Source organism: Sminthopsis crassicaudata, chromosome 1 (assembly GCF_048593235.1).
Source record: "Sminthopsis crassicaudata isolate SCR6 chromosome 1, ASM4859323v1, whole genome shotgun sequence".
Classification (NCBI taxonomy): domain Eukaryota; kingdom Metazoa; phylum Chordata; class Mammalia; order Dasyuromorphia; family Dasyuridae; genus Sminthopsis; species Sminthopsis crassicaudata.
In genome coordinates this window covers 505,244,436-505,264,296 of record NC_133617.1, presented here as the reverse complement: position 1 = coordinate 505,264,296, position 19,861 = coordinate 505,244,436, and positions in this window count along the sequence as shown.

Sequence of the window (19,861 nt, the reverse complement as noted above, 5' to 3'; positions counted from 1 at the left end):
AGTTTCTTGGGATTCTGATTGGTATAGCACTAAATAAATAGATTAGTTTAGGGAGTATTGTCATCTTGATTATATTCACTCTGCCTATCCAAGAGCACTTAATGTCTTTCCAATTATTTAAATCTGACTTTATTTTTGTGGCAAGTGTTTTGTAATTTTGCTCATATAATTCCTGACTTTCCTTTGGTAGATATATTCCCAAATATTTTATACAATAGACCGTTATTTTGAATGGAATTTCTCTTTGTATCTCTTGCTTTTGGATTGTGTTGGTAATGTATAAAAATGCTGAGAATTTATGTGGATTTATTTTGTGTCCTGCCACTTTGCTAAAGTTCTGAATTATTTCTAATAGCTTTTTAGCAGAGTCTTTGGGGTTTCTAAGTATACCATCATGTCATCTGCAAAGAGTGATAGTTTGATTTCCTCCTTATGTACTCTAATTCCTTAAATCTCTTTCTTGGCTCTTATTGCCAAGGCTAGCATTTCTAGTACAATATTGAACAGTAATGGTGATAGTGGGCAACCTTGTTTCACTCCTGATCTTACTGGGAAAGGTTCTAGTTTATCTCCATTACATATAATGTTTATTGACGGTTTTAAATATATGCTCCTTATTATTTTAAGGAATAGTCCATTTATTCCTATACTTTCAAGTGTTTTTAGTAGGAATGGATGCTGGATTTTATCAAATGCTTTTGCTGCATCTATTGAGATGATCATATGGTTTTTGTTAATTTGGTTATTGATATAGTCAATTATGCTAATAGTTTTCCTAATATTGAACGAGCCTTGCATTCCTGTTATAAATCCCACTTGATCATAGTGTATTATCCTGGGGATGATTTTCTGTAGTCTTTTTGCTAGTATTTTATTTAAGATTTTAGCATCAATATTCATTAAGGAGATTGGTCTATAATTTTCTTTCTCTGTTTTCAGCCTACCTGGTTTAGGTATCAGTACCATGTCTGTGTCATAAAAGGAATTTGTTAGGACTCCTTCAATCCTTATTTTTTCAAATAGTTTATATAGCATTGGAGTTAGTTGTTCTTTAAATGTTTGGTAGAATTCACATGAAAATCCATCTGGTACTGGGGATTTTTTCTTAGGGAGTTGGTTAATAGCTTGTTCTATTTCTTTTTCTGAGATGGTACTATTTAGACTATTTACTTCTTCCTCTGTTAATCTGGCCAAGCTATATTTTTGAAGGTATTCTTCCATTTCATTTAAGTTACCGAATTTATTGGCATAAAGTTGGGCAAAGTAGCTCCTAGCTATTTTTCTAATTTCCTCTTCATTAGTGGTGAGTTCTCCCTTTTCATGTTAAGACTATCAATTTGCTTTTCCTCTTTCCTTTCTTAAATCAGATTTACTAAGGGTTTGTCTATTTTGTTGTTTTTTTCATAGAACCAACTCTTAGTTTTATTATTAATTAATTCAATAGTTTTTTTTTTTTTACTTTCATTTTTATTAATCTCACCTTTTATTTGTAGAATTTCAAGTTTTGTGCTTGTCTGGGGGTTTTTAATTTGTTCCTTTTCTAGCATTTTTAGTTGTAAGCCCAAATTGTTGACCTTCTCTTTATCTATTTTATGCAAGTAGGCCTCTAGAGATATACAACTTCCCCTTATTACTGCTTTGGCTGTATCCCACACATTTTGGTATGATGTCTCATTATTGTCATTTTCTTGGGTGAAGTTATTAATTATGTCTATGAGTTGCTGTTTCACCCAATAATTCTTTAGTATGAGATTATTTAGTTTTGAATTATTTTTGGTCTATTTTCCCCTGGCTTTTTATGGAATGCAATTTTCATTTCATTGTGGTCTGTAAAGGATACATTTACTATTTCTTCCTTAGTGTATTTGATTTTGAGGCTTTTATGTCCTAGTATATAATCAATTTTTCTATAGGTTCCATAACCTGCTGAGAAGAAAGTGTACTCCTTTCTGAAAGACAATGCAGTCACTGGAAAGCCAATAATTTGAAAATTCAGGTACTCCACAGTTCTAACATGTATTTTGGTCATAGTATACAAATATATACTGTTTAGTTTTCATTCTTTTATCCCAAAAATTTTGCCTGTAAATAATTGCATATGGTAATTGTTTTCTTAGGCATTCTACAACTGGGATGTGTCATTTTAAATACTTTGTAAAAGCTATACTGAATGCCTGGAATTTCATGAATAGTTCCTATCTATACCTGGATGTGTCTCAGATAAAGTATACTTTTGCTCCCAGACAGATGTCATCTATATGTAATATAGATCAAGTTTGTGTGTGTTGCTTGAAAGACTGAATGGTATATTTAAATAAAAACAGGATTTGCAGTAAAGTGAGATGTGGATCTGCATCTTATTTCTGATCCTTATTTAATATATGATTAATGCAACTTCTATGAGCCTTATATCATTCTTGTGTAAGATTAGGGGATTGTTATAGTTGGCCTCTCTGGTCCTTTTGAGTGTTAACTGTGTCATACCATGATCCTCAGCAGGAATTAAGTATTAAAACAATCAATGCCAACATATTAGAGTTGTTGGGCTTGCCAAGTTTGAGAGTATACTTAAAGTGCTATCAAATTTTTAGTATTATCATCTATCTTTTGGGGGAATTCAGGGATGGGAAATATTACCAAAAAGAATAGTGTTAATTTTCCTAGAACATTTTATAAACTCTACAACTTCAATTCCATCTGAAGATACCAACGTTTGCCTTGGTTCCAAAAAGATGCCAACAGTGAAATTCTATTTATTTTCTCTAGGGACTTCTTCCATTGACAAAGGAAATCAATATTATTTTTCCCCATTATCTCAATTAATGATTTTCTCAGAAAACAAAACAAAACAAAACAAACAAACAAAAAACAGGACATGATAAAGGAAATGAAAGAGATACAATGAAATGTGAGTGGAATATACAGGGAGGGATTACTTCTAAATTGGGAGGGAAGACAGGATGAGCAAAAAAAAAAATGATGAAGGATATTACATCTGCAAAGTCCTTAAAGGCTTCTAAGATTTTATCTATTGTTTGTCCTTTATTCTCAAGGAGGACCATGATATCAGGGAGGTGATGCCATAACATATAAATGAATTGGATTTAAGTGAGGGGGGCAGTGCAAGCTCACTTCCCTCACTTTTTCCTCCAGAGATATCTGGATCCAGTGGCCAAAGATAGATTAGAATAACTGCAAATGGGAATGGGTGCAAATGGAAGTAATCCTGAGTAATCAGGATCCAAACAATGACCAACTAGGACCTGACCTTGGAAAGGGTAAATCCCTGAGAGTCCTAGTGATTTGTATTTATGGCATGGGTATATACCCTAACAGGACACATGGAAGGGGAGGGAAGGAAGGAAGAAAGGAAATGAAGAAGGAAGAAGAAAGGGAGGAAGAAAGGGGAATAAGGAAGGAAGGGAGGAAAGGAGAAATGGAAGAAAGAAAGGGAGAAAGGAAGGAAGGGAGGGAAAAGAAAGGGACCAAGGAAGAAAAGGATGGAGGAAGGAATTAAAGAAGAAAGGAAGGGAGGAAGGAAAGGAGGGAGGAAAGAAAGGAGGATGGGAGGGAGGAAGGGTGGGAAGAATGAAGGAAGTGTGAGATGAAGGAAGACAATAGAGATAAGGGAGATGTGCTGTAGGAACACAGAGAAGGTACTGGGAAAGTACAGCTGGTTGAAAAAGAGTAAACAACTTTAAGGTGATTATTAGTAATCAAGCCAGTTTTGTATACATGTGAAGCATTCTCAATCCTTAATCTATTAGTACAAAATAAATTGACAGTATTTATGGACACATTATGGAAATCCATAAATGACAAGCTGAAGAATTTGGCATTTTTAAAATTGAAGCTTTTTATTTTCAAAATATATGCAAAGATAATTTTCCAACATTCACCCTTGTGAAACCTTGTATTCCAAGTTTTGCTCCTTCTTCCCACCTCCTTCCCAGGTGGCAAATAATCCAATATGTATTAAATATAGTAAAAATGTATGTAAATTTAATATAGGCATAATTAGTTATACAATTATATTGCCCCATAAGAAAAATCTGGTCAAAAAGGAAGAAAATGAGAAAGGAAATAAAATTCAAGCAAACAACAACAAAAGAAGTGCAAATGCTATATTCTGATATACACTTAGTTTCCACAGTCCTCTTTCTGGGTATAGATGGCACTTATTATCAAAAGATCATGGGAAATGTCCTTAATCACCTCATTGTTGTGAAGAGCAATGTCTATAAGAATTGATCATCATATAAATTTGTTACTGCTGTGTACAATGATTTCTTGGTTCTACTAGTCTCTCCAGGCCTCTCTGTAATCATGCTCTAGATCGTTTCTTACAGAACAATAATATTCCATAACATTCATATATCATATGTTATTTAGCAATTCTCTAATTGATGAGCCTCCACTCAGTTTCCAGTTTCTTGCCACTACAAAAAGGGATATCACAAACATTTTTGCACATGTGGGTGCCTTTCCCTCCTTTAAGATCTCTTTGGGATATAAACCTATTAGAAACACTGTTGGATTAAAGGATAAGCACAGTTTGTTAGCTCTTTGGGCATAGTTCCAAATTGTTCTCCACAATGGCTGGATTTATTCACAGTTCTACCAACAATGTATCAGTGTCCCAGTTTTCCCACTTCCCCTCCAATATTTTGTCTTTCCTTGTCAGTTTAGCCAATCTGAGAGGTGTGGAGTAGTACCTCAAAGTTGTCTTAATTTGCCTTTCTCTGATCAGTAGTGATTTAGAGCATCTTTTTGTATGCTTAGAGATGGTTTCAATTTGTTCATTTGAAATTGTTCTTTGTTTTTTGACTATTTATCAATTGAAAAATGGCCTGAATTCTTATAAATTTGAGTCACTTCTCAATATCCCTTTTAGAAATGAGGCCTTTATCAGAATTCTTGAATATAAAAATGTTTTCCCAATTTATTTCTTCCCTTCTAATCTTGTCTGTATTAGTTTTGTTTGTACAAAAAATTTTACAGTAATATAATCAAAATTATCTATTTTATGTTCAATAATGAGCTCTAGTTCTTCTTTGGTCACAGATTTCTGCCTTCTCTACATATCTAAGAGTAAGCTATTCTATGTTCTTCTAATTTACTTATAATATCACTCTTTATGTCTAAATCAGGAACCCATTTCAACCTTGGTATATGATGTTATATGTTGTTTGGCATTTCTTCTGTGAACACTTGAGAACTATTGAATGTTTGGGGGTTGGGCAATAATATGAGAGGTATGAAGATTATTCTACCAGGAGACAAGATTACAATCTTTCTCCATCTAGAAAACTATATTATAATATTAAGGATATAAACTAATTGCAATGTTTACCATTCCATTAAAAATTTTAGCAAGGGAAAAATGTAATTAACATAATGAATTGTTTTTGTCTTTTATTCTTGAAGAAGACTAAAATGAGATCTTTATGGTGGCGTCAGGTGTTTGACTGTGGCTGATTAGAATAATGTAAGCTTGGAATTCTGCCACTGTTTGGCTACAAATAGTCAATGTGAACATTTGGAGTGGAGACCAAATTTACATGTTTTATGTTTGTGTTTTATTTTATTTATTTTTTTTAACTACTTCAATTCTGCTTAGCTCTGGAGCACAGGTACTTCTTTGACACAGGAATACCACACTAGAAAATCCTGTGCCAGTTATCTCTCAGGTCAAGCAATCATTTTCAAAGTACTTGAGAAACTTTAAGAGAATCCTTGTATTGCTTCTGATCTCATGTGAACATTTGCCTTGTGTGAGTTGTTAATAAAGTAGTCTTTTATGTAAAAGTACTTTTGGCATTCAACCAATGTGTTCAACAGAATTGCATTCTGTATAATAAAGTTTTAATGCTTGGCAATTCAGCTCAAAGAGGACCTGAGTGTTCAGTACCTTAACTTGCCAGATAATGTTCAGAATCTTTCTAAGACAATTCAGAAGAGGTAATTCAGTTTCCTATTATGACACTGGTATACTCTGCAGGTTTCACAGGTATACAACAATGAAGTCAGCACAATGAATCTGTAGGCCTTTACTTTGTTAAGCAATTTACTACCTCTACTCTTCCACACTTTCTTTCAGAGTCCTCCAAACACTGACCTAGCTATGGCAATGTGTGTGTCAATCTTATCTTTTCTATGTATATCCCTGAAAAATATATTGCCAAGATAAATGAACTTGACAGTATTTATAATTTCTTTGTTTACACCTTGGGAATCAGAAAACATTAAAAATCAGGGCTTGATTGATTGTTTTGCTGGTTGTCTGAGCTTTAAAAAGTGAGGGAGAAAATGTTCATTATGCAGATTAAACTTAAAGTGTATCTTTAAAATAAAAATTCTCTGTTTACTGTAACCAGTAATTCCGTGTATGCACTGGCTCTAAGAGGAGTGGATTATAGTACTTCACTTTGTGGTGGCAACCAAAAGAAAGATGTGCACATAATAATAAAGAATGAAATGAACAGAACCAAGAGAATATTGTAGATAATAATAACAAAATTGTTCTAAAAACAATTTTGAGAAAATAAGTTATTTTGATTTATATTAATAACCAAATGAACTATAAAGAACATGAGTAAACATGTTATCTGTAGCCAGAGAAAGAACTGATAAATCTAAGTATATATGTAAATATATAATATATATGTATTATACACACACATATACACATATATATATATATATATATGTATATACATATGTATTCTCTCTCTCTGGGCAGATAGATCAATAGATCAATGGATAGATAGATAAAGTATCTATGTGTGTCTAATAATAGCTATCTCCAGAGTGAGGTGGGGGGTAGGAGAGAAAGAAAAGACATTATATGCTAATATTGTTGTGTAGTTAAAAGGAATAACAAATGTTCGTAGTTTTGTGGGCAATTTTTTATATTGTGCTGTGTCATATAAATGCTTGTTTTATTCCATAAATTAAAAATAAGTTTTTTTTTTTAATATTGGGAAAGTTTCCTCTAGAAAATAGGATTTCATCAGATGCTTAAAGGAAATCAGCAAATTAAATAAGAAGAAATAAGGAAGAGTTGCATTCTAGGATTGAGAGACAGTCAAAATACGTCCAGAGCCCAAAAGATAGGGTGTCTTGTTCATTGGACAGCAGAGAGGCCAGTGCTTGAAGAGTACATGGTAAGAAGTAGGAACAAGAAGCCTAGAAAAGGTTTTAAACAATAACCAAAGGGCTTTGTTTTTGATTCTGGAGATGATAGGAAGTTGATGGAATTGAGGGGGTGTGTGTGTGTGTGTGTGTGTGTGTGTGTGTGTGTGTGTGTGTGTGTGTGTAGAAAGAAAGGAGAGACAGAGACAGAAAGAGAGACAGAGAGAGATACAGAGAAAGAGACAGAGACAGACAGACAGATAGACAGACTGAAAGGAGATTTGGATTTGGATTTTAAGACAATGATTTATTTTGAAAACTGAAAAGTGGATGTATTAAAGTGGGGTGAGACCTAAAGCAGATTGACCCATCAGACAATGATTGCAGCTCTCCAGGCATAAAATGATAATGGACTACACCAGAATTACAGCAGTATCAGAGGGAAGCAGGAAGCATATTCAAAAAATGTTGTAAAAATGAAATCTAAAGTTCATTCCAAATCTAAAATGATGGTTCTGTGTGATATTAGAAACAAATATGAATATGTGCCATAGCTAATGAAAATTTGTAAAAGGTAGCCTAGAAAAAATAAATTAAAATAAATTCAGCTGGGAAAAAATCAGAAAGATAGTTACATTTCATACAGTCTTCAATATTGTTATTTCTAACTTCTATCCCTCTAGAACAAGGGACTACAATAAAGGAGCAAGATAACTCATAGAATCCCAAGGTTTCAGACTTAGCAATAATCTTAGAGATCATAAAGCATGACCCTTTTGTTTTACAGATAAATATACAAAACCCCGGAGGTCTTTTAAAAAGGGAAACCATCATGCTGTATAGGTTTATTTAAAGGGACTAAAGATGATTAACAAAAGAACAGTTTTTTGGTTTGTTTTCTCTCCTCCCTCCCTCCCTCCCCCCCCCCCCCCTCTCTCTCTCTCTCTCTCTCTCTCTCTCTCTCTCTCTCTCTCTCTCTCTCTCTCTCTCTCTCTTTCTTTCTTTTCTTTCCTTTTTTTTTGGGGGGGACAGGAACAAAGTAGCCTTCTCCAAGTTCATGAAAGATTATATCACTGGAAAGAGATTACACTTGTTCTAGTTGGTTTCAGAGGGAAGAATAGGCAGTAAAGAAATGAAATTTCAAAGAAATAAATTTAGGTTTCACCAAAAAAAAAAAAAAAAAAAAAAAAAGGTGGGGGAAACCTGCTAACAAGTAAAACCACCTAAAAGTGGAACCTATTGTTTTGGAAAAGAGAAATTTACCCTTACTAATTCTTTAAGAAAAGTCCACATTGGATATTCTGTAAAAAGATACTTGTGAAATGTGCCTGCTCCTCATCTCTTGGAGTGGAGAGGATGGATTTTTTGCTCAATTCAGGACCAAATGAAAGGACTAGTGACTAGAAATTAGATAAAAGGGATACTGTATTCAAGGCCATAAGGATACTGCGTAGGTGATAGTAGTAAAGATCTTGCTTGAGGGATTTGGCTGTGAAAGTTCACTCAGCTTCACAGTGACCTAGCTGATGCCAGCAATACTCATAAGAACCTAACAAAAACATGTAAGTTCTTCTCTCATTATTTATTTTTTTTCATATCTAATAGTTTTTATTTACCAGATATATACATGGGTAATTTTACAACATTGACAATTGCCAAACCATTTGTTCCAATTTTTCCCCTCCTCCCCCCCCCCAGATGGCAGGTTGACCAATACATGTTAAATATGTTAGAGTGTAAATTAAATACAATATATGTATACATGTCCACACAGTTGTTTTGCTGAAGTTCTCTCTTATCTCAAGTTAACCTGTATCCTGAAGCAAACCCCTGTTCCATGATTCCCAGAGCTAAGTACTCCCAGAAATTGTCTTTATCTAACAACTGGCCCTTATTGAAAGTTATGCCAGATATTCCATAGAAGTCATATTGTATGTGTGTGTATCTGTGTAAAATGTATATATATATATGTATTCATATGTATATAAGTACATATATACACAAATATATGTATACATACATGAATGTTTATATATATACATATACATATGTATATATATATATATATATATATATATAAAATCAATATGAATTTGAAATTCTCTATCACAAGTCAGACACAAATAAACTATGTGAACATTTGAGGCAGAGATGTCTATATTAGCATGTCTCATGTTTCTTTTGAGCTAATTCAATTCTGCTTTGCTTTTAAAGCACTGCACCTTCTCTAATAAGGGCACACCATGCTGGATATTCCTGTGTTAGCATCTCCCATGACACAATCAATTCCATATTTCTTGAGAGAGACCTTGGAAGTGTCCTTGTATTGCTTTTCCTGACCACTATGTAAGCACTTGCCCTCTGTGAGTTCTTCATAAAATGGTCTTTTAAGCAAACATATTTGACATTTGAATAATGTGGCTAATCTATTGGTATTGTGTTCTCTACAATAAGTATGAATACTTAGAAGTTAAGCTTGAGAAAGGACCCAAGTATCTCGTAGCTTATCTTGCCTGGTGACCTTCAGAATCTTTCTTAGAAAATTGAAATGGAAATGATTCATTTTCCTGGCATGGCCTTAGCGTATTGTTCAGGTTTCACAGGTATAAAACAATTAAGTCAGCATGATAGCTCTTTACAGTTTTGTAAGCAATCTAATATTTCTTTTGTCCCACATTTTCCTTCAGACCGTTCCCAACACTGAGTTAGCTCTGGCAATACATAGTCAATTTCTATATCAATATGTTCATCCCTGAAAAGTAGACTGCCAAAAGTAAGTGAGCTTATCCACAGTGTTCAAAACTTGGTCATTTTCTGTAATCAATGGTTCCATATTTATATGGTATGGTGCTAATTGATAGAGACCCTATGTATTCTTTATGTTCATTGTAAGGCCAAAATTTAATAAAAATAGCAAAGAATAAGGCCATACTTTGTTGCATCTTGGCTTCAGAGGCTGCATTGAGTGTACAAAAATCTGCAAATGGAAAATCCTGCACCAACATTCCCTTTACTTTAGTCTTAGCTTGTAATCTTTTAAAGTTGAATAATTATCATCAGCATGGAAGCTGATTTGATGCTGTCTGTCCTTGTTGAAGAAATCTGGCAACATGACAAAAAAATGTTACACTAAAAAAGCATGGGAACAAGCAGTTTCTCACTTCAGTGGTGATTGGGAAAACACAAGGGGCATCATCCATTATCTAGAAACCCAGGCAAACAAACATGCCATGAAATTGACATACAATATTGATGACTTTCTCTAAGCAATCAAATTTTGACATAATTTTTCATAAGTTCTTGAGATTGACAGTATCAAAAAGCCTGGTGATACAAAAAGAGACAAAAGATCTCCACTCCTTTCAATGAACTCAAAATCTAATGGAGTAGATAGTATGCAAACAGAGGGAAGACACTGGGAATTACTATAGATTAGGAAAGACTTGCTGTAGAAGATAAAGTTCCTGTAGAACATAAAGAATTCAGTATTCCTTCATGATTTCTGGAAGTAAGGTGGATGTGTGACCCAAAGGTGATTATGGGAATGGACAGCTCTTGACATTTCCAATTAAATAGGATAAGGATAGTGGTTAGTAACACTACCTGATAGTTAAAAATTATTTTAGGTAGGGTTTGATTGAATTACATGGTCTTCAAAGTGTCTTTCAGTTCTGAACTTGTGTGATTCTGAATCTTTCCCCAATCACTCAAAACTTAATTTGTGTCAATTTTAGTTTAAGATATGTTCCTTTCAGATTTGGGAATATCAATTTGCACTTTATAGAACTTTATGTATATAAAAACTTATAGTGGGCTTATTTTTCACCTTGTCATAATGGATATGAAGTTGTGTATGGTTCATAGAAAAAAGACTAGGGAAGTAGCTGAGCAGTGAGCCAAGATAATGAACTAGTTCTTGGGTTTTCCTGATCTTTGCCTATGCAAATAAGCTACTAAAATCTCATAACCTTTGTAAGGTGCAAATAAGCCTATTTAATGTTTTTAATTCTTTAAAATGTGTAAATTGATCCATTCAAATCTAAAAGAAGCACACCTTCTACTTCCTTGTGCGATTTCTCTTAACCTGCTATACCATTCTTTTTTAAGGTTCATTTTTATTGTGGCAGTGGGCAGGGAAAGTCAGGATTAGTTGAGTCATACCAGACACCTAAATAATCACTAGGGATGTAAGAGCTTCATTAGAACTGCTTAGCTTCTAGGAGATACAGCCCTGAATTGGAAGTGAGACCTATTTCTAATACCACCCTTGACTCACTTTATGACTCTGAGGAAGTCACTCAGCTTTGCAGCTTCACTGTCTGCAAAATGAGCATAATAATACCTTCTGCCAAACTCACTGGGATATTTTCAGGATTAATTAAGTAACATCTGCAAGGCTTCACAGAGACAAATCCTACGTGAATACAAAGTATTATTCTTAGAAACATACATGGGGAGGAAATGATCATAAGGAAGTACAGGGTTGAATGGTTCAATGATAGGGCAGCCTCTGCTCATTTGTAATGGGAGTACTTGCTATATTGTTGAAGAATGAATGGCTAATGAATCCTGCCGTCTTTGTGTCTTCAAACAAAGACATGCTTCTGTAGCTTGTAAAATTAATTTTTGTCTCCATGAAACTGCACATATTTGAAGTTTGTGAACTTTGTACCAGAAAAGTAAATCAGTAAAATCAGCTTAAATGCATATATTTACTATCTTAGAATTTTAAAAAGCCTTCTAGAGTGAAGATGCTCAAACTCCTGTGGTGTTAACTTTGGAATCAGGCACCCATTTTTGCTCAGGAGTAAATGTACACAATATTTCTCCTAGTTGCTATAGTTCTATTTCTTTTTATTTCTCTTGTTTTAGTGTGGCCCTTGTTTTAATTTTTCCTGCAGAAAGAAATGTGAATCAGCTTATGCTTAAAAATCTCCCATTCCAATTTGATCATCCATAGAAGAAAAGGAGGCTCCAAGATGTAAAAAGTCTGATGCTAAATCATATTTCTAACAAATGGAAGAACCAGAAGTATAATCAAGGTCTCATATTCCAAATGTAATGTTCTTTGAGCCACATTGAATAAGATCACACATTTTTTCAAGCTGATATAATGAACAAACAGAATTAAAAGAAATATAAAGAGGTGACTGATTTTGTATTATTGAATGTCAGATAGAAAGATAAGTATAAATATGATAATGATTATAATGTTAATAAAATAATAATAGATAATGTTTATATAACATTTAACTTTACAAAATAAATTTATATTATCACATTTGATTCTTACAACAACATATTTTGTATCTGAGTTATTCAGAAAGGATTCTTGGAGTAGGTTTTAGAACTCAGCTCTGTTCTACACTCAAAAGCACAAAATAACTCAGTAACTCAGTATGCAAATAACTAAAGAGAACTCCTAGCTCTTTCCAGTAACTGTTGGAAACATAATTGTGATTTTAATTTATCATTATTATTAATCTAATACCAAAGGGTTATTATAGGTTAGATGAGTATAAATAGAAAAGATAGATATACGTTTACAAGAAGCATAGATCTATGTAACTTTACAAAGCATCTTATATTCAGAGAAGTTGTAAATGCTCCATAAACTCTATATCATTCATTTTTATAATTCTGGAAGGCCAGAGATAAGTATGATTAAGTAAAAATTGTCCTCATAGAGAAGGCTTATGGGAATGTGACTTTTTGGTCCCCATTTTGAAAATGCTCTTGGAGGCATTTCTCCCTGAAAATTGAAATCTGTGTTCCACCAGATATATTCTTTCTCTGAAAAAGAATGACTTTCTACTTCTACACATTTGGGGATTAGTTACCAAGGTTATGCTGAATGAAGTTGTTAAATCAATGTGCAAAACACCAAAAGCCTTTTATTGTTAACTTATTTCAATAAGTATTTATCTTATCACTACATCTTTTTCTGTTCAGTAAAACAGCCAAATTCAGAATAAGATGTTTAACAATGTGGGGAAGAATGATATCACTGAGGTCAGGGACATGCATTTTATACATTACTAGTCTGATTTGTAACAACTCAAACTATTAATCTTGAGTTTTCTCAACTGTAAGATGGGGATAAATAAGTCTACCTGCAACTTCACAGGGTGTTTATGAGGAAAACCTATATAAATATGAATTGTTGGAGTAATATTATCACTTCAGTGATTCCATGATCTCATCAGTTCTATTGGAATAAATTGAAACTCATTCATACTCCACTTTTTTTAGTCTCGTATTAGTAATAACATGTTTATTTTGTTGTTTGCTTGGTTTTGTTTATTTGTTTTCATGATCTTACAAAGGGGATTCATTCACTTAAGTGGCTTTCCCTATGGAAGAATGGTTTTGTATTTCCAGGATAACAGTGGAGTTCTTAGAATAAGTTTTCAGACTTGTATCACCTGAATAACCTATATCAATTTCTAATCATAATCTATGATATCCAGTATTCTATATAAACCCAGTTTCCTTTTGAACATATACTGATGTTTACAATGGATGTCCTCACCTCTAAATCACTCTAAATTAATTTTTCAAAGATTCATATACATAGAGAGCATCGCCAAGCCAAAGTCTTATTGTAGTATCAATATGACCTTAAGTGCCAAAGATTTTGTTAGAATTCTGACAAGTTCTGATGTATGAGTTGTCCAAGGTGGTCATTGGAAAGTATTGTCCTAGTGACTCAGTGCTTAATCTTCAAAGACCAGAAAAATTCAGAATAGAGAATTTAAGCACCAGTAGGTAGGTAATAAGCTTTACATTCCTTACCAAAGGCAAATTATGAATCAACAATAACTGTTAATTGACCTTCAGCAATGCTCAGTCTCTTTCTTGTATTGTTGTTCATTGGTTTTGGTCATGTCTGACTCTTTGGGAGTTTCTTGACAAAGATGCCAGATGGTTTACTATTTCCTTTTCTAGCTCGATTTAAAGATGAGGAAACTCAACCAATCAGGGTTAAGTGACTTGCTTAGGGTCATACCACTAGGAATTTCTGAGATACATTTGAATTAAAAAAAAATGAGTGTTCCTGACTTCAGGCCTAGTGCACTATTCACTGTGCCATTTAGCTATCCCAATTTATGCAACAAATGGGTACAGTGATGATGAAAAGTATTGAAGAGGACACTAAGGTTACATTAGAAGTAGTAGGGTACTTGTTGGACCATCTCTCCTTCTCCCAATATCAAACAGTAATTTGTACCCAGTAGATACTTAATAAAAGTTAGTGTATTGATTTTTCAAAACCATGGATGACTTCATATCTCAGTTTTAACAAAAGAGCAAAAGCTACTGTATTGCCATTCCTTACACCTTTCCACAAGTCCATTAGTGTATCCCACTCCCTCTCACATACTCCAAACAAACTAAAACAAAACTTAAAATTTAAATGTAATAGGAACTGTCCAGTTGAGATTATAAAGAGCTACATTTCTAGGATGCCTTTACCTGAAATGCAAATGTTACTCAGGAAAACTAGGGGAAAGGTGTTTTTCTGAAATTGTTTATGTTCACAACCTTGTATAGATTGAGGGAAGATTGCCATGAATTAAAAGGTAGGAGATACTCTAAAGAGTTTGTGATTGCTAAGAAAAAAAAAAAACTGATAATTTATAAATATGTCTATGATAGGTAATGGCATATAGTTGTACAAGAAAGCCAAAATAAGCCAGTAATGATTAGATAAGGGATAATAGCAGATACGTGGTACCAATAGTAGAATTGTGTAGAGAGGACCAGTTTGTCTGTACTCTAACTCCCGTATTCTGTTTGCATAGAAAGGCTCTCATATCAGAATCCTAAATATTTTCCAAAATAATAGCTTTTTACTTTAAAATACATGTAAAGATAGTTTTCAATATTCATCCTTGCAAAACTTTGGGTTTAAAATTTTTCTCCCTCCCTTCTCATCATCTCCCTCCTCTAGACAGCAAGTAATCCAATATAAGTTAAACATGTACAATTATTCTAAACATAGTTCCACATTTATCATGCTGCACAAGAAACATCAGATCAAAACGGGAAAAATAGCCTGTCCAGTGTTTCCATTTATCATCTCTGAGATTTTTTTATACTAAAATGCCTATCACTGACCACCACCCCACTATGTATATTATATATTTCAAAATTAAAATAAGCTTCTTAAATGTAAGAATTGTTTCTCTTTAGTGCCTTTATTCTCATAACAAGGCAATAAGCAAGTATTTATTCATTTATTTGTGATGAAAAAACTAAACACTTAGATAAATGAACCACAGAAGTTCCCTATTTTCTGACTTTGTAGGGATAAAAATATATGAGAGTCCAAAGCAGGTAGGACCACTGGCTTAAACAGATACAATTTTATATGACCCATTTATTTTTTTTACAAAGAACAAACATAAATTCTATCTACTATCAAGATATCTCTATTGCCAAATAAACACAAAGATTCTACCTGAACCACATTTGCCAGGAATACTTTTTACACCTCAATGCAGTTGTGATGTAATCATGAAATGATCACCTGTGTTTTACATAGCTCCAAGTTATTTTAAATTCTGAAACAAATACTTCTCAATAACAAACATCAAACATCATGTTTTACCCCAGATTTAAACTACTAGAAAGGTAAGTGGGGACAAAGTGAAAATGACATACTTATCCCAAATTGCAAACACCAATAAAAGAGAAAAGGAGTATTTCATTAAGATTTTGAAAACATATTGAAGCAAGAAAGAATCACTTTGCAATAAGAAGATTTCATGAAAGTATTATCCTCATGGACAAGAAGGAGAGATGTGGGCTTGATGGTAGTATAGTTAGTTGGATTCAACATTGATTTAATGTCTTGATACAAGAAAAAGTAATTAATAGTATACTGTCAACTTAGAAAGTGCCAGAATCTCCAGGTATCTGTCCTTGTCCTGTATTATATGACATTTATTTCAATGAGTTGGATAAAACTATTGAGAGTATGCTTGTGAAATTTGCAGATGGGAAAGATATGTTAGATGGCAGAGTTAGGAGATATGCTGTTTCAACAATCCAAAGAGAGGGACCAAATATAATGAGGAAAAAATAATGAAGATATATGTATAATTAAAAAAAAATGACTGAGAGACATTTAAAAAATCAACTTGACATTCAGGTGTCACCATACCATACCTATAATCCAAGCTACTGTATAGACATATGCTGCTAGATTTCCTGAGCTTTAATGGACTGTTTATATTGGGTGAACACAAGTGTCCACATTAATGTCATGGGTTCCTGGAAGATGGGAGTCATGAGGTTACTTAAGCACACATAAACTAGCTCAGATCAGGAAGGGACCTAGTCAAAGCTTCCATGATAATAATTTTTGGAATCAGGTCTCTGAATAAAACCTATATTTTCCAAGTATAAATGAATATGGACACTTAGAAAATAAAAGACAAAAACCATTCTTACAGTATAAGATAGAGAGCTGTAATCAACTAAGATTTCTTTTGTTTGCTTGTTTTCGATTTTTGTTTCTTTGGGGAGGTAATTTCCTTTTTGTTTGTTTTGTTTTGTTTTAGGCTTAAGAGAATTATTAAGCAGCAAGCTCAATATGTGTCAAAAATAAGCTACAGTAACCAACAAAAAGCAAATAATAGTTTTAAATTGCATTCAGAATGGCAGAGTATCCAAAACAGGGACAAAAGTTCCATTACGTCTTGCCATGTTCACATTACATGTTGTGTTATGGCTGGCCACACTATATTAAAGAGAGCACTAATAAGTTGAAGAGCATCCTGAAGATTTTGACCAGTATATGGTGAGAACATTGGAAACAGTACCATAATAAGAATAAGTATCTTGCTTAAAGTATTTGGAAGGCCATCATATGGAAAAGGAATTGCCCTTATTATGCTTAGCTGATGACAACTAGAGAGAACAGGGTGAAGAGAGAGTAATTCATGTCTAAACAAAGAAAAACTTACTAATAATTATTTACCCAAAAAGAATATGGGTTGCCTCAAGCTGTAGCAGGTTCCACTCATTTAATGTATTTGCAGAACAGCTGAGATGACAACTTGCCAAGTATGATATATAGATGTATTTTTTTCACTAGATATATAGATTGGACTAGATGGCCACTGTTGTTCCTTCCAAATAGGAAATTCTATGATCCTGTTCTTGGTTTGTGAATTTAGAACTTTATTTTATTTCTCTATTAGCATTTAGAGTTGGAAAAAACCCAAGAGAGGTCACAGAGGCCCAAAAAAGAGAAATGACTTTTCCAATATCACATAGGTAAGAAGCAATTTGTTTACATCTTCTAACTGGCAATAGGACTCTGCCTTCTATATTATATTTCTTTGCTTCTTCAACTTGGATTCAACTAAGGAAGATGTAGCTGTTCTGTGAAAACACTATAATTCTGCAAATGTTAACTAAGAGGTAATGAAGAAAAAAAATCATACTGACCAAGTAAACACTACTGATTTTTGCTATTGATTCTAACATTTTCTACATACATACACAGAGAATTGAAGTGAGATCCAAAAGAAAGAGGCAAAAAATGTGTCAAAAGCATAAATTATATGAAAATATCAAAAGCACAAGCTTGTGGATAAAAATTGCTTATGTTTGGGAAGCTAGCTTTATTTCTGTTAATTGCATTATTTATTCAAGCTTCTGTGACTTTTCCATTTTGTTTTGTTCTTTTTTAAATAAGAGCTTTCTATTTTCAAAATGTATGCAAAGATAGTTTTCAACATTCAATCTCGCAAAACCTTGTATTCCAAATGTTTCTCCCTCTCTTCTACTCATCTCCTCACCTAGACATCAAGTAATCCAATATATGTTAAATGTGTATACTTCTATACATATTTCCACATTTATCATCCTGCGCAAGAAATATATCAAAAGGGGGGAAAATGAGAAACAAATATTTCAAAAAGGGAAAATATGAGAAAAAAATGAAAAACAAAAGGTAAAAATATCATGTTGTGATCCACATTCAGTCTCCATAGTTTTCTTTCTGAATGCAAATGACTCTCTCCATCAAAAATTTATTGGAATTGGCCTGAATCACCTACTTGTTAAAAAGAGTTATATCCATCAGAGTTGATCAATCTCTTGGTTCTACTCACTTCACTTGGGATGCTAGATTCTCAGGGGCTTTTCATATTACCTTGGCCTTTCAGTGGCTCTTATTTTAAGATGAGAACAAAATACCCATTCCCAAGAGGAAGAAAGCTATGTATCATAAAGTTGTTTCTCTAGCCAGCTTTTCAATGGATTCTCTAAACATATTGAAAATTAGATTCCAAAAGAAGTTTTGAATTTTAAACAAAATTTAAAATGGAAGGCTTCTTTAATTGATATTTTTTTCTAATCCTGCAAAATTGTCAGACTATATTTCAATCCTATCATTTTTACTCTCATCAGGTTGTCTGTAATCTGGCAAAATCCTAAACTATTGATACAAGGGAGAAATAGGGAGAGAGTGAATCAAATATTCACAACACAGGGGCATCACTCTTCTTACCATTATACCACAGTTCTGATCTCATATAACTCAGATCTATGTCCTAGAAGATCCTAGCCTCTTTTTTAAAAAAAGGATAATATTTCTATTTTATTTTTTTAATGGGCTCATGGGGGCATCTAGGTGGCTCAGTGGATAGAACACCAGCCTTGAATTCAGGAGGATCTGAGTTCAAATATGGTCTCAGACACTTAACACTTCCTAGCTGTGTGACCCTGGGCAAGTCACTTAACCCCAGCCTCAGGGGGAAAAAAAAGGCTCATTTTGGCCCTAAATTTCCCAATCTGTATTTTTAGATAAAAATATTTTCAACAAAGCTTAGATGTAGCTCATGTTTCGGGCAAGTTTAAATGGGATTTACAGAAGTTTAGTGTTCAATGCCTAATGAGATCATGTATAGGGCAACTATTTAAATACTCAATACACACAAAACTCACAATTGAATTTTTAAAAGTAATTTTATAATTATAACATTTTTTGCAGTATATATGCATAGGAAAAATTTTACAAAATTATCCCTTGTACTCCCTTCTGTTCTGAATTTTCCCCTCCTTCACTCCACCCCCTCCCCTAGATGGCAGGCATTCCCATACATATATTAAATATGTTATAGTATATCCTAGGTACAATATATATGTGAAGAACTGAATTTTATTGTTGTTGTTGCAAAGGAAGAACTGGATTCAGAAGGTAAAAATAACCTGGGGAGAAAAACAAAAAAATACTAACAGTTTACACTCAGCTCCCAGTGTTCCTTTTCTGGGTGTAGCTGATTCTGTCCATCATTGATCAATTGGAATTGGATTAGCTCTTCTCTATGTTGAAGATATCCACTTCCATCAGAGTACATCCTCATACAGTATCACTGTTGAAGTGTATAATGATCTCCTAGTTCTTCTCATTTCACTCAGCATCAGTTCATGTAAGTCTCTCCAAGCCTCTCTGTATTCATCCTGTTCATCATTTCTTGCAGAACAATAATATTCCATAACCTTCATATACCATAATTTACCCAACCATTCTCCAATTGATGGGCATCCTTTAATTTTCCAGTTTCTAGTCACAACAAAAAGGGCTGCCAACAAACATTTTGGCACATATAGGTCCCTTTCCCTTCTTTAATATTTCCATGGGATAGAAGCCCAATAGTAGAACTGCTGAACCAAAGGGTATTAACAGTTTGATAACTTTTTGGGCATA